The sequence below is a fragment of the Pleurodeles waltl genome, chromosome 8 (assembly GCF_031143425.1).
Source record: "Pleurodeles waltl isolate 20211129_DDA chromosome 8, aPleWal1.hap1.20221129, whole genome shotgun sequence".
Classification (NCBI taxonomy): Eukaryota; Metazoa; Chordata; class Amphibia; order Caudata; family Salamandridae; genus Pleurodeles; species Pleurodeles waltl.
This window is the reverse complement of record NC_090447.1, coordinates 9,817,907-9,830,999: the sequence shown is the minus strand read 5'-3', so window position 1 is coordinate 9,830,999 and position 13,093 is coordinate 9,817,907.

Here is a 13,093-nt window from a genome sequence, read left to right as displayed (position 1 = left end):
AAGAGGAGGATGCTGGCCTGCAACAGGAGGGGGAACAACCAAACACGGCTGCTGGAGTGCGTAGGTGCCAACAGATTGTAAATAATTTATTTTCTTAATTATCACTATCACCACTTAATGCACAATTGAAAATAAACACAGATAACAAACACCACATCATGGTTTGGCCTATTCTTTTCTGCCCACCTTTAATTTGAAATTGCTGAAGAAGAATGTCGTCTCATTGAGCAATAATGATATAACAATCATCACAAAACAAATATACCCCACAAATGTACTGGCCACCATACAATGGTCAAATACACACACCACGTAAATGACAGACATCCTGTACAGTTCACCTTTGAAGGGCAATAGCTGAGGACCACACATATGACTCACATACATGTAGGAAACATGGATCATCGCAGCAGATGGCACACAACTAAAACACCATCACTCAACTAGGGGAAAACAGGCCTCATACATCAAACAGTTCACATGCTAATGCTTCAGGAACAGGATTGAGTACTAGACTCTTGCCAACAGTATTTCCAACTACTTACTATCATTACAATGACTATCTGTCACTAGAGTTACACATAAGCAGAACATACACAGCACAAGTGCTACACCTATGACAAGCATCCAGCACATCACATCCCATCTACATGTCAGCCCTTTTCTAAAAACATTACACACACTTGCAGCTGCTCACACCCCACCTGTCTGAAGAGGTCCCTGGAATGCCGATTTGTGTACACTCAGATTCCCTCATCTACACACACACACTCACAAGAGTCATCCAGTGTGCCACACCCTTTACTATGCCGACCATTGTCATACTACCATCTCACTGCATGGAACACAGCTCATATAATACACTGACTTGGAGTTTATAAGGCCAGGTATCACCAGTAGATTGATTCTTCTGTGAAAGGTACTGTAGGCTATTTATCAGCTCATCCCATCTGACAGGACTAGTGAGACACAGATGGAGGCCACACCTGTGATCCCCTCCATGCACACCACCCAAATGTACATGCCCCGTCCTTGCAGATGCCTCCTACTGCATACATGTTTGAATGTGAGCCATTACATCATTAAGCTTTGACACTAATGTTGAGGTTTAAAACTTTATCTGGGTTCATGTGTCACCTTCAAAGCAACACAGGACATACACAGTGTGACATCTCACCTGTCTAATGCTCCCTCTGACCAGTCCTAGTCAGAATCCGTGATCATGTGATTACTGAAAGAGCTTGCTCCTGATTGACCCAGCATCCTGTCAGCCTGACTGGCACCTGTCCGTGGGTCACTCTACAGATACCTGGGGTCCAACTATGGACCACACATGCTGTCCAAAACCTTTTGTACCTCAAACACTAATTTGTCATTAGCCTCATCAATGTATACTCAAATACATAGTAGTGCATCATCTGACTGTCATTTGCATCAGAGTTGTGACAGTGCCCATGAATAACAAAATCTTGGCCCTTCCGTTGTCTGACCTTCATTAATGCCTAAACTTAAAAGTGTGATAGTGGACCAGGACCATAGTGTATGATGCTGTAAATGGCCTCCATCAAAGCCAGCAACCTCAGATAATGTCCATGAAAAGGTTACATTTATGAGGACCCTGACCGTTCAAAACGCTGAGTAACACTTTTTCAAATGATAAAGATGAGTCGTGTGTTGAATACCAGCCATTTACTTCTGCACAGAGGCTATGATGTTTCATGATACATTACCATCCACAGAGGCCAACTGGAGTAGAAATGTGGCAATGACACATGCCAGATCCAGACACCTGAGACATTCTCTCACTCAGCACACCAAGGTTGCCCATTCGAAAGTCTCATTACACGTGTTCAGTGACAGGGTGGGACCATCCATGTGTAGGTGACCATGTCCTCAATGGCTTCTCTCCATTTTTGCTACAAACAATGCCCAATTGAAACAAGATTAGCTGCCACTAACTCATGAGGAGACCTGGAAGTTACAGTGACAACATACACCCTGACAGTTGATAGTGGATCTACATTGGACCACACACATAAACATGTACCATCCAATCAACAAAATATTTGCAAGCAGCCGATCACAGTAGTGTCCCAGTTGTAACCTAGCAGGAAGAATGAAACACGCCACTAAACCAGGTAATGCATAAAGGGCCACATACATCAACAACCTATTTGTCATCAGCACATGAGGAACATTGAGATTTAGCAAAATATATCAATGCAAAATGGTATGTCAGATTGCTCTAAAGAATCAATAGGGCAAACGTCAAATGGGCAAATGGGATTATTGAATGGCAAACAGTGAATCATACCCTATGGGCTTCCATGAGCCTGCTGCTGCAGGTTTAGCATTACTGAATTAGGGAAACCCTTGGATAAATTAGCAAGTCTGGAAGAGCAAACCCTAGGGTGCTGGGGGCCTAAGTCCACCTCTACCGCCCCCCAAATATACATGAAATATGCACATGTGAAGTACACACATGCATAAGGCGCATGTGTGGCCTACATGTCAAAAGTAAAACACATATAAGATACACAAACTCATAATTAGGACATGGTTACCCCCATAAAAAGTGTAGGTGTCAATTGCACTACCTATTTGACCTATATATAATTTTGATTACCGTGATAAATGTGAACACATTTTTGCTAAGGAAAACATCCTGGTATCCCATTCATCATTTGAAATTAGCCATCAGCAATTACCCAAAATATGTGTACAATTATGAGTAATAACCATTTTGAGCAATCATTACTATTGCACTGTGAATCCCTTCTATACATCCTATAAGGGACATTTGCCATAGCTAACCCCAAATGTGTATCACTTAGCACCGTTTGGTCATGACAAAATTCTTTTCACAATTTGACAAATTAAAGACATATTTGTCATAATGCGTCATATTTCCACGCATACAGCTTGTGCGTCATAATTTTTGACGCATAGGAGTGCACATAATGCTGAGTCAAAAAAATCTAATTAAAATAAATATATTAATAACCAGCATTACATGGCCACCATTTTTTTCTATAATGTGTCTTATTTCCACGCATACAGCTTGGGCGTCATAATTTGTTGACGTACAGGAGTGCACATAATGCTGAGTCAAAAAAATCAAATTAAAATAAATATATTAATAACCAGCATTACATGGCCACCATTTTTATCTACAATGCGTCATATTTCCACGCATACAGCTTGGGCGTCATCATTTTTTGACGTACAGGAGTGCACATAATGCTGAGTCCAAAAAATCGAATTAAAATAAATATATTAATAACCAGCATTACATGGCCACCATTTTTTTCTATAACGCGTCATATTTCCACGCATACAGCTTGGGCGTCAACATTTTTGACGCACAGGAGTGCATATAATGCAGAGTCAAAATTCATTTTCATATTTGGTTATCATATTTGCCAGCGGCTTAAATTTCAACTCTAGAACTGTAAAATAAGCGTCAAACAAATATAAGGGAACAATGATGAATTTTTTTTTGACTCTGCGTTATGTGCACTCTTATGCGTCCAAAAATATGACGCACAATCTGTATGCGTGAAAAAATGACGCATAACGGAGAAAGAAAAACGGTGGCCATTTTATGCAGGATGTGATGTAATAGGATATCCTGCTTACACAATCTGTACTGTGGGTGTACTTTCATTTTCACTTTGCAGTCTCAGATTATTCTAGACTGTGTGGCTGTGTGGAAAGTGTTGTCCTGTGTTTTAGTTCTTTTGTGTCCAGTGTACCTTCTCTATTGTGTTTTTGTCATCATTGTCTTGTTGTTGAATACTGTCTGAGTCTGTATTGTATTATTTTGTCAAGTCCAGTGTTTCTTTTATTGTCTGTGGGAGTCTGTTCTGGGTAGTGTAATTTAGGGGTTAGTTGGGCTCTTCTTCCTAAGTTTTCTTTGTTTTTCACTACTCTACCTTTCCCCATTTCCCCCTTTTCCTTTTTCTCCAACTTTTTCCACTTTGTTAGTGCTGAGATGTCAGGTAGGCCACGGCTTGCCAGGATGGGTGAGGAGGAATTGGGGGGATTTATATGGCTTGTTTGCCATTTCCTCCCACTCATGCTGGAGGCTGGGGGTCGTGTGATACAGGGGTATCACACGGAGGCTCGTAAAGTCCGGTGGGGGAAGGTGCGCCATCACTCAGTCCGTGTCTATGGTAGCCTGAGGAATGACCATCAACTTAAGCACCGCTGGGCTGATCTGATATCCAGGGAGCAAGATCTGCTGGACCACCTGGGAATCAGGATTGGTGGCCATGTTAGTGAGTACACATCAATTACATGTGAACAATTTAAAGCTGTGTGGGGACATGTGATGATTGTTACCCAATCTGCTAGATAAGTAGCTGACTGTGTGTAATGCTAGGGAAACCTACTGGGTAATTGTTGCACAATGTGAAGGAAGACAAATGCTAGCAGTCAGGTAGCTCATGTTTTCTACACATACCGGTTGCCTGTAGCAGTATGTAATGTAGTGTTGCCTTTGTGTCAGACAAGCAACACGTTAATGCCTCAATTTGAACTCTACAGGTCACAATAGCCAGTGAAAAATGGATGTTGAAACATCATACCTACATATGTAGACGCCATAGCTAGACTGACATTTGTAAACCCAATATGATGCTATAAATGAGTGCTGCCTTCACGTCAATTGAAGTTAGCTATGTTGTCCACACATATGTCACATGTGTGTCTGGTTGGTGTGTGTTGAAAATGACCACATAGGCTGTTTGAGTTTGAGGGGTCATGCAGTCCTCAAGTAACCAGCTTTTGGCTGTCTCTCTTGGATGCACATGATGAGATGAATGCACCCCTATATTGTTGGGGCATACTAATGGAGGTGCATCTTTGACACCACATGACTGTCCAGGCCACTGCATGTGTGAAGTAGGGTGTGTACCTGTAGCAGGAGACTCATCCAATGTAAATGTTGCTCAAGAATTATTCCATGCAGTATGAGCATGTGTGAAAGTGTTTCATTACGCATGTCATATCATCACATTGTCTTTGTAATTGCAATTGTTTGTCAGTGCACGGATTCTGAGTATGTTCTTCCTTCCATGCTTTACAGGTGGACCTGCACCGTACACTGTGGGAGAGGTTGCTCATTTTGCGGACCCCGACACCTACAGTGAGTGTTGCATGTGTGCTATTTTTATTGTTTGCTGGTGATGCATGATGGACTGCTGTGTGTTCAACAGAATTCAAGGTTTGATGCGCTGCCCATTCATTAGTATTGTTCCATTAGTGGGATTTCAAATATCACTTCAGTTTTAGTAGACCTATGCTTTTCGATCTCTCAGATTTTGGGTCTGTAGGCCATTCCAGTCAGGCCTGCTATGGGGAATGGGATGAGTCATGTGGAATACACTGGTTAATGTAAGAGTTGCTCTGGGACTTGGCTTGGACTGAGTCTGCATTTCAGACTGACATTCTCCCAGATAGCTTCTGCAAAAGGCTTGTCTGAAATATGCAGCTTCCCTAGTTGAGGATGGACTGAGTACACTGTAGGTTGGATCTTCCGGGGCATGTACTTCCACAAGTTGAACTAGAAGTGTGTGGGACTAGGGTGCAATAGCCTAGGTGTTCATTCTAGTCATGATCATGGGTGTTCTTGCTCCTCTGTGTGTGTGGTAAAATATGCCTCACTGGTAGTATGTGATGTTGGCCTAAGTCAGTACATTTTGACATGTGTGGACCTTGGATAGGACAAGGTTTAGCTGACTCCAATTTGTTGCTAGCCCTTCATTGGTGTTGTGTGTGGAGGCAAATACTTGTTGACCTTTCTATACACTCCTGGGAGTGCATTGAATATGGGATTGTTGGTTGTTCTTCCCACCCCACCCTCAAAGACTGCCATGTGTTTGGGAATAGAGTACCTAGGACTGTAGCAACCAGTATGTTACACATACTTGTGACCATTTGCAACTTTGTTTTGAACCTAGTGTACACACTCGGTTATGGCACATGAGTTCTATACTAGCAAAAAACAATTACAAATGGCAGATATTGAGGGTTGTGATTGTTATCACATAGAGTGACATATGTAGTGAAGTCAGTAGGCGGAAGAGGTACAGCCATAATGTCAGCTGCATTACCCATTATTTGGATGACAAGTTTAGGCCGATGTCACCCATCATGTAGAGACATGGATATGCTAGGTGTGAGATGCCCTTTTGTATGCAGGCTTCCCATGTACTTCCTCTGAGACTTTCAATGATCTATGTTGTGAAAATAGCTGTTACAACTACAGTAAAAGTATTGTGCAATTGACCCATTGTGCTATTCCACCCAATGCATTTCCTATGGTAAATAGTTGCCCTTTCTCTTCACAGCTGCAAACATGAGTGCTGCACAGAGACATCAGTTTGAAAGGTGGGCAATGAGATACCGGCACATCCTGCAGGTGCAGTCGGGGTTCCGAAGGATGGCCCAAAAATACCAAGCGGATCGGGCCTCTGGAGCATGGTGGGCCTCACCACAGGGTGGCCCAACATTGCCCACTGCAGCCACCACCACCACATCCACCAGTTCTCCCCAAGTGGCCCCAGCAACGGCGGGGACAGTTGACCCTGCCTCTGCAGCACGACCTGGACCCAGCAATTTCAGAGCTGCAGGACAGTCCAGTGGGCTAACAACAACTCCCACACCGAGCACCTCTGCCAGCACACAGACAGCAGCAGCCCCTCCTATTGACCCTGCGGCATTCCTGGCTTTAGACAGGAAAATGGACAAGTTTATTCGTAAGGTGGACAAGCTGAGCCAGGATGTGGCCTACATTAAGAAGAGGGTTAGGTCCATCAGGCGGACCCTACGGAGGGCCAACCTCTAGGACTTTATTGATTGATTTAAATTTATCCCTTCCCTCTCTCCTCTTTCCTTTTTGTCATGATAGTTGGGTTTTGGGGATTAGTGTTAGGTTAGTGTAATTTTGTTGGCTTAGTTAGTGTTAGGGAGGAGGGTGGGGGGTCCTTATTCTTTCTATTTTTCATTTTTGTGTGGGTGGGTGGGTGTAGGTCAATGTTGGGATTCCTGTCTGTTTAGAAAAAAAAAAAAATGTAACAAAAAAAAAATACATGATTGTTTAGGATAGTATAGTATGTGTGTAGGTTAGTATGTGTTGTCCTGCATGTGTCCTGTCTCATAATGGTGGGTGGGGGTTTGATGTTTAGATAGATTCGTTATATGTGTAGAGTAAGTTTAGCTTAGGTTAGTTAGGGACAGTTGTGGGTTAGGAGTAGTCAGGTTAGATTAATGTAGGTATGACTTTTCCCTTAGTTGCCTCTGGTGTGAATACATAGGAATAAACATATAGTTAACCCTTTGCATTATGTGTTTCCTGCTACTTGATCATGGCCTTGACATTAGTGTAGGTGATTGTTTTTCTATGACATTTGTGTCCTATGCTACACACCAAAGAAAATAGAGGTTTAAGATGGTAGCTACCCCTGTGCTAACTTGGTAAGTATCCACCATTTGATAGACCCACCATTAGTAGTTTACATGGATCACCAAGGATTTGTGTTGATGAGTAGTTATTCTACATCACAAAGTGTGCTTCCAGACTTGGCATTGTGGGTAATTTATTAAGTCGGACTGCAGTGTGATGTTCATGGACATCTTTGTAGATGAGGTGTTGTTAACACTCTTGTCTTGTTGTCTTCATTGCTAACATAGATCATGTGTGCAAAAATTCAGCATGACTTCCCTTCATGGAAGTATACTCAGAAAGGGTGATTGATGCAGTGTTTAGTTGTGTTTGCTTAGATTATGCTGCATAATTTCATGTTTTAGTATTGCATGGTGCCTACATTTATCAGCCACCATTAGTTGACTTGGATTGCTCTAAATGGAGCATTATTCTGTCCAACACAGCATAATTGTGTGTGGTTTGTCCCTTCATCAGTTATTCTCCTCAGGATGGTCAGGCTATGATGCAATCCTGGCCACTGCACAGATGTATCAGACTACATGATGTCAGGACAGTTGTATTGACAAGCTACATGGTTGTCACACAGGCACTTTAGAGTTATCTACTGCACAATTGATGTGTCAAATAACACAGAGACATATTAGGTGTGCAAGTGCTATTTATTGATAGGTGCTGTAGTGCAAAATGTACATTGTCCATGTTTGCTGAGTCCGTTCTGGTGCATTCTTACATGGTGATCCTACAGAAGGGGTGTGGATGATGCTCCTGACATGCTGGGGTGATGTAACAGACAGTGCAGAGGGACAGGATTTGCCGAATAGTAGGAGAGAGACATTCACTGGCAATGCTGACAAGTCATACAGTGGTTAGCAGAACAGTCATTGAGTATAGTTGTAGTAAGACTGGCAATTGACAAAACGTAGGACCTTGGTCAAAGTAGGCCATGGTGCAGGGACTAGTGCTTCCGGGTACTCTTCCGTGAGAATGTGATCTGTTCCATGTCTTCTTCTTCTGATGTGTGTGTTGCCTGCTTTGTCCTTGTTGTTGTTGGTTGTGAAGGGGCAACACACACCTCAGTGTTAGAAGACGTGGAGTCAGACATCCCGGGGGCTGCTCCCTGTGAAGTTCTTAAGGGCAGTACTGCTGCAAGGAGGGCCTGCTGGTTTTTGAGAATAGCAGCCACATCACAATGGTAGGCAGCCAGGTCGGCCCTGAGGGAGTCATGATTGCATTCGTGCATGCAGTGGAAAGTTTGGGGTGCGAGGTGTTGTGGCAACTCCCTTACTGCAGTGGTGAATTCCTTTATAGTTTCTTGTAGTCCTTGCAGTATGGATGTTAGGGCTTGCATAGCTGCTGCCTGATCTGCAGATGACATCATGCACGAGCGCACCCCCTCAAGGCTGGCTGCCATATTTTGCATCCCCACCCGCACCTCCTTGGCCAGCTCCCGCTGTACACCAACTACAGTTCTTTCAAAGCTGGTGCCAGTGTCATCAGAGTCCTCAGCTGTGTAGGAGCTGGCAGGTCTTGCAATTGGGGTGGTGGGTGGTTCTTCTGTGATGGCTGCTTGTTCTGTGCTCCTCCTTGTGACTGAAGGTGGGGTCTGGAGGGTTTCAAGGACCTTTTGGATGGTCTCCTGGGGAATGTTTATGGGCTCGTCATCCATGTCTTCAGGGAAATCAGGGACAGGCATATCGGCAGGAGATCCATGTTCCTCTGCAATGAAACAGGGTACAATTAGTGTGTCTGTGTTGTGACAATTTTGACGTAACATGCAAGCCTTTGGATGACTTTACTTTGTGATCTTGTTTGGTATTGGTATCTGCTGTCCTTCATATGGGCATTGTTATAGGCCTATGGCCCACCTGTGTGTCACATGTATGATATAGAGTTATCAGACTTGTCTGCCTAATCGCCTCTAGGTGTTGCTTTGTACCAATTAGGGAATAGCCATCTTTTTGTCCTATTCGACCCTCCGTGTATATCTATTCTTATGGTGAGACCTTTCACTGGCTGTGGGTGTTGTGATTGCCCTGGCAGCACACTTGCCTCTCAGGACCTGCCCCAAAATCTGATTGTTCACATTGACTTCATTGTAATTGACATGTGGCATATCCTATGCATGGCAATGTTACGATGTGATATGGATGTAGACATTGTTAGTGTGTCCAGCTGATGTTGGGTAATGTGTGTTACATTGGATTGCCCTGTTTATAGTATCAATGTCCTATTTGGTCCTCTGACTGTGCAGGTGTATTTCAGCGACCAGTTGCATGTGTCCCCTCCTCAATGTTGTTGTCTGAGCAGTATGACATTTGTGATGTTGCCTTGTTAACCAGGCATGTGAGGGACCCTGACGTATGCAGCATGTGTGTGTCCTTAGTGCTGTGTGGCTCCTATTGCTGTTTACTTTGGCTGATGTATGTGTCAACTATGGGCATTGACATTTGAGTGTACTGGTGCCTTTGTCTTATTTCTGGAGATTGTTGCAGATGTCATCCTCACCCCCTAATTTAGGTATGTATGTTCCATGGGGAGGTTACTGCCATTGGCTACTATAGCTGCACAGAGATCAGAGGTGTTAGTGTCAACTGTTGTCGCAGTTACATTGCAGTTGTTGTTTTGGCTACTGGATTACTGATAGGGACCTAGTTGATGTAGGATATATTTTGACTGACGAGTGCCAGGATGTAAGTTTGACGTAGTGGCCTTCCCACCTGTCGAGGCTTTCCCTTAGCTCCATTGTTGTCATGACAGGATGACCCCATGGGACTGTTGTTGGTGTTGTGTTATGTCGTACCCAACTTCTGTCTGTGCAGGGCATGCCCCCCTGCCGTGCCCCTTTACCCATGCCACTCCATATATATGCTGACTTACATGCATTGTGTAGTAGATATTCCCCACCCCGGTTGCAGTTAACATTATTGCATTATAATTCCCCATGCGACTTACCCTGCATGTGCGTTGTCTCGTGGTAGTCTGCGCTGTCCTGTCCTTGAATCCCTGTGACGATCTCCTCAGGGATGAATGCTGCGACCATCTCCTCCATGTGGTCCAGGGCCTCCTGGTGTGCTGGACTCCCACCTCCAGTCTGCAGTGCTGCCTTCCTGTTCCTGGCCATTTTTCCTTTGCCCTACGTTTGCAGTCATGCCAGCGTTTCTTACACTCGGTGACTGTCCAGCGTACTTCAGCCACACTGTTGATCTTGTCAACAATTTGTTGCCATGTGGCCTCTCTCCTACTGATTGGCAACTTAGAGGTGATGAACAGTTGGTGCTGGTGTTCCGTCACCTCTTTAACCAGAATTTCCTGCTCCTCTGCACTGAAGCGACACTTTCTTTTTTTTATATATATGTCCTGGTTCCTGTATGGATCATCCTGGCTGGTTCCTGGTCTGCTGTCATCTTGCTGGGGTCTGTAGTGGCATCTGGGATCCATTTTGGCTCTCCTCTGCTGAAAGGGCAGTGTTCGCGGGTATTTTTGATGTTATTGCGTCAAAAAAAACAGCGCTTTCCGGGTTGCGCTGTCGTAAATCAACCCACAGTCATTTACGTCGCGTTAACGTTGTTTTCCTTTACGACTTGACGCCTCGGTGTGCGTAAAAAAAAATGACTCCCACCTGTTGGTTGCACCGCTGTGCGTCAAAGTATAAATTTGACGCCCGCATGGCGCATCGAAATGGTGTTAGCCGGCGGTAAAAGTTTTGACGCAAAACTGCGCCGGCGCAGCTTTGCGTCAAAAAGTATAAATATGGCCCTGAGTATTGTCTTTCTTGTGTGTGAGTACTCTGTGACTACAGTGGTATTGCAAGAGCTTTGCATGTCTCCTAGCTCAGCCTTGGCTGCTCTGCTTACAGCTACCTCTAGACAGCCTGGCTTCTAAACACTGCCTACATTTCACTAATAAGAGATAATTGGACCAGGTATAAGGTGCAAATACCGTAGGTACCCACTACAAAACCAGGCCAGCCTCTTACACTGTGGGAACGCAATGTTAATTCACACCACAGGGAGACTTGGCTATATCTGTCAGGAACACAATGTTATTTCACGCCACGCCACCAGGAGACTAGGGTGTACCGGCGGGGGCACGATGCCACTTTACACCATGAGGACAATCAGATATATCTGTGGGAACACAATGGCCCTCATTTCAACATTGGCGGTAAAAGCCGCTTACCGCCGTGCAGAAGACCGCCAACACACCGCCGCGGCCACGGAATTCCGACACAGCTATTATGACCCACAGTTCTGAATCCGCCAAAGTCTAGACACCCACACAAGTCCGCCACACCAAAGGTCAGTGATAAACTGGCGAAAACAAAACCTCCACCGTCAAGCCAACAGAAATATGCCCACACTATCACGACCCACGAATCCACGTGGCGGTCTTTCAACTGCGGTATTCCATTGGCGGTACACACCGCCGTGCTCAAAATACACACACTTTTACAAAACCCAGCCACATTGGACAAATCGAAATACACACACCTGATAAACATACACACACCACTCCCACACACCCAATACAATATAAAACACACACCCACATCACCCACAAACCCTTACGACAACAAATCACAAACGAAAGCCAGAGAGAGACAGCGCCAGCATCCACAGGCACACAACACCATCACCCACATAACTTCCATGCACCTCTCACAACACCCCACTACATATCAGCACATTTATCACCCCACACTCCACCCCACACATCACCTACACCACCCGATGGTATGGCAAAGACACCCCAGGTTTTAGGAGGAGGAGCTCAGGGTCATGGTGGAGGAAATCGTCCGGGTAGAGCCGCAGCTATTCGGATCACAGGTGCAGCACACCTCAATTTCAAGGAAGATGGAGCTATGGCGAAGAATAGTGGACAGGGTCAACGCAGTAGGACAGCACCCAAGAAATCGGGAGGACATCAGGAAGAGGTGGAACGACCTACAGGGGAAGGTGCGTTCTGTGGTCTCAAGACACCACCTGGCGGTTCAGCGGACTGGCGGCAGACCCCCACCTCCTCCCCCACAACTAACAACATGGGAGGAACAGGTCTTGGCGATTCTGCATCCTGAGGGCCTCACAGGAGTAGGTGGAAGAATGGACTCTGGTAAGACAAATCTTAACTATTACATCCCCCACCCTACCTGCATACCAACACATACCCCACCCTCACCCTCACCCCCAGCAGTCCAACTCCTCACATATGTCCCAACATCACAAACCACCCATCCCAACATCAAGCCCTGCATGCAACAACAAAGCATGGACACTCATCACTAAAGCATGCCCACTGCACATACCCATACACCCCCCTAAACCATCATCACACAAGATCCCACACAGGAATGCTAGTACACGGTCACCCACCCATTGCACACCATGCCACACACAGATGTGATAAACATCCTTTTATACCCCTGCAGGACCCCTACCCAACGTCACCGGACAGGAGGGTCCACACATGTCCACACCAACAACAGAAGAGGCCCACAGTGATGACAGCAGCTCTGTCCAACTGAATCTAGATGACCAGCCCGGCCCATCGGGGACCTAGGGACAGTCGGTTCCCATCACACAGTCACAGGCCACTACAGAGTTCCCCCCTCTGGAAACACCAGCACAGCACCCACCCAGTGGGCCC